This window comes from Leuresthes tenuis, unplaced genomic scaffold, assembly GCF_036924035.1.
Source record: "Leuresthes tenuis unplaced genomic scaffold, fLeuTen1.0.hap1 SCAF_228, whole genome shotgun sequence".
Classification (NCBI taxonomy): Eukaryota; Metazoa; Chordata; class Actinopteri; order Atheriniformes; family Atherinopsidae; genus Leuresthes; species Leuresthes tenuis.
This window is the reverse complement of record NW_027325582.1, coordinates 6,437-10,246: the sequence shown is the minus strand read 5'-3', so window position 1 is coordinate 10,246 and position 3,810 is coordinate 6,437. Positions and strand designations below refer to the sequence as shown.

Sequence of the window (3,810 nt, the reverse complement as noted above, 5' to 3'; positions counted from 1 at the left end):
CTACAGGCCCCTCCCCTTTTTGCTCCTCACTTCCAATCCAAGCTTTTGGCGGGAAGTTTGAATTTATTGGGTAAACCTCTTCACTTTGTTCACCAACTGCCACCTTTGGTCCTTCTCTTTGTTGGCTTGACTGTGGCTTTACCGTCTTTAATTTGTTGGCAAAAGATTTAGGGCAATCTCTGAAGAGGTGATTTAATTCTCCACAGAGATTACATTTCCTGCCATTTGGACACTCTCCAAAAGTTTGCCCAATTTCTCTGCTCTTCCCACATAACACCTTGGTACAAGCCTCAACCAGGTGCCCATAATCACCACACTTGCGGCAGAACTTGGGCTGCCCCTGGTAGTGGATGTAACCTCGGTTTTCAAGGTGGCCAGAGTGTCGCCCACCCGCTGCACTGAGCACTCTTCAGCCCTTTTAAATGGTATAACTTTGCACTCCCGCACGCTCCAGCAAGCACCATTCAAGCAACAACTTTGCACTCCAGCTTCGAACATCGGCACAGTCGCAACAAGTAAGGCGACTCTACTCAGAGAAGTCACTCTGCACAGTAAGAAGATTTCTTTTGCCCAGACAGAAAGGGCTTCACCCGCAAAGGTAAAGCCTGCCAAAAATAGAAACAACTCATTAGTGCTGCTCTCCACAGAAATCTTTAGTAAAAGGCGAAAGACTTGTACGTTATGAAGAGAAACCAGAGTACGATTATCCGTCACTGCGGGAGCAGGGCATCAGGCTAGTTAGCATAGCCACCTTCCCCATGGTGAGCTTTGCTTGGTTGAGACGCTTGCTCCCCTCCCCCCCTTGCTCCTCGGCTGACCAACTAGGAACAATCGGGCCCTATTCGATTGCTGCCTTGTCTTTTACTCTGTGCAAAAGACAAGGCAGCAACAAAAACACCACGAGAATCCCGTATTGAGGCTTTGTTCTGATCGCTCATTCGGTGTCGCGTTTCTTTCAAGCAATTCTCCCGGTTAGCCCACACTCGGCTCGCTCCCATAGCCGTGTTAAAGTCTACTTCGCATTCACTCTCTTTTCTCAGCAGACTCTTGGGATTTTATCTATAAAATGAATTCCTTCACTCAAACTATGTGAAAACTGCTTTGTCCTTAATATTTACCATGTCTAGAAAGATTTAAACAAAAAAAAACAACGTTGTACTTTGCAGTAAAAGAAAGAGCAAATCTAATGTTTCAGGAATCCGAGAATAAGCTTACTTTCATGAGTTCTTCACGATTTCGGATTTTGCTATAAAATGAATTCCTTCACTCAAACTAAATTAAAACTGCTAAACCGCTAATCTGTTATATGTAAGGCAGATGTTCATTTTCACCGAAATAGGATCAAAGGGTATTCGGCCAATCGAGCTGTAGCAGCTTCGGTAAAAGAGTATAAGTTGAAGAGTTTGTGAATAAAGGTGTGCGCACACATAGTGTGCTGTACGAAAATAGGCAGGGAGCAATGCCGGCTGGGGTATATGTTCTTGTATGTTGTCTGACTGTTTGATTTGAATGTGTTGTGTAAGTGTCCTGTTGAATGTTACATGTTTGGGCTTTGACACGCTTCACTGTGGTTGTTAACTGTGTGGTATATCCTGATATGTTATATGTTTGGGCTGTGTGACATGCTTAATGCTTGTCAGTAGCTACCCACTTATTCATATATAGCAATTGAATACATAAGAAGTCCGGACATACTTTGATAGTAGTTGTAGAAGTATCCTTATTGATAATAGATCACTAATTCATAGTGATAGAACAGTAGATGAACAGGTGCTTGCACATGTCTCACGAAAATAAAATGGGTGTATGATTGCTGACGGCAGAGCAATACTGCCAAACTTATGAGTTCTTTTGGCAAACTTGATTCAGTGTCTTGACGTGTATACGCTGTTTCGCTGACTTGATTGTCACAAGAAACAAAGTGTGTTTGATAAGATCCGACCATTTTATTACGGGAGGATCAGTATGTATGGATTCTGATGTGACTGATAAACCCATTCGTATCTTAAGCATAATCTAATACGTGAGACAACGCCCTGGCACACGATTAAAAAAAAAAAGAGAGAGAGCGGTTTTGTGTCCCCACAGTCCATAATGTAGAAAAGAGAGAAAAAAGCCTTTCTGATTTGGTGTGTGTGCTCATAGTGCAGAGTGTAGAGAAAAGTAAGCCGTTTTGGTGTCACGGGTGTTGTGACTTACACACACACATTTCTAAATTGAGAAAGGAAATTATTTTAGAGGAAGCACTAGAGTATAGATCCCACATTTGTTGATAGGCATTCATTTATTTCTTCACTTCTGATGAAGTTTCAACAATAAACAACAAACTTTGTATTATGAGAAAGAACCAGACTCATTCTTCAGGAATCCGAAAATAAGCTCTATTTTATGAGTTATGCACGAATTCAGATTATCCTATAAAACGAATTCATTAACTCATACCAAGTTAAGACTGCTTTGTCCTTCATATTTATTCATGTCTAATCAAGTTTCAATGATAAACAACGTTGTACTTTGTAGAATGAGAAAGAACTTCTTCAGCAATAAGCATCTCTCGACATATGACGAAATACAGATTTTGCTATAAAATTAATTCCTTCTATCAGCCTGACTTAAAACTGTTTGTCCTCCTTATTTATCCACTTCAAATCAAGTTTCAACAATTAAAAAAAATTTGTAGTTTGAGAAAGAACAACTTAATCTTCAGCAATCAGTATAAAAAGAGGTGCAAATGCCAACCATACATACCTAAAAGGTGGAGCGGAAGTATTCAGCTGCAAGTAGGTGTGAATGTTCGACCATAATTTGTAAAAAGCGGGTAAGAAAAGGTTCGAATGCCCGACTATATATTAACAAAAGCGGGAGGAGAGGTCTTCGGATGAGAGTGGGTGAGAATTTCCAACCATAATCTATAAAATACGGTGAAAAAAAATATGTGAATGCCTCATAGAACACTAAAAGCGGAAGTGTTCGGCTGCAAGAAGGTGTGAATGTCCGACTATATTTGGTGAAAAGCAGGTGAAGCAAGGTCTGAATGCCCAACCTTACATCATCAAAAGCGAGATCAGAGGTGTTTGGCTGCAAGAAGGCCATAGTTTGCCAAAAGCGGGTAAGGTGCGAATGACCGACTAAATATCAACAAAAGTGGGGGCGGAGGTCTTCGGATGCAAGTGGGTGTGAATATCCCACCATACAAGTATGGTGGAGAGGAAGCTGTGAATGGCCGACCATAGTAAAAGGCGGGTGAGAGAAGGTGCGAATGTAAAACCATACATAATCAAAACAGGGAGCGGAGGTGTTCTGCTGTAAGAAGGTGTGAATGTCCAACCATAGTTGGTAAAAAGCGGGTAAGAAAAGGTTACACAATCAATAGCGGGAGCGGAGTTGTTCGGCTACTAAAAGGTGTGAATGTCCGACCATGGTTTGTAAAAAGCGGGTAAGAAAAGGTGCGAATGCCCGACAATGTATGATCAAAAGAGGGAGTGGAGGTTTTCGGCTGCAAGAAGGTCTGAATGTCCAACCATAATTTGTAAAAACCGGGGAAGAAAAGGCTCGAAAGCCCGACTATACACCATCAAAAGTGGGAGCGGAGGTGTTCAGCTGCAAGACGGTCTGAATGTCCATCAATAATTGCTAGAAAACATGAAAGAAAATTTTCGAATATCAAACTGCACATGATCATAAGCAGGAGCGGAGGTGTTCAGCTGCAAGAAGGTGTGAATGTCTACCCATAATTACTGAAAAATGGGTAAAAAAAAGGTGCGAATGCCCAACCATACATCATCAAAAGCAGGAGTGCATGTGTTCGGC

General features: G+C 41.6%; 1 non-coding gene across 1 annotated transcript; it reads right to left on the bottom strand.

Moving 5' to 3' along the window:
* Window positions 1-587: 587 nt before the first annotated feature.
* On the bottom strand, window positions 588-701 carry LOC140288106 (U5 spliceosomal RNA). Its single transcript, XR_011912002.1, has one exon. It is a non-coding gene; the product is annotated as a U5 spliceosomal RNA (small nuclear RNA).
* Window positions 702-3,810: the final 3,109 nt, after the last annotated feature.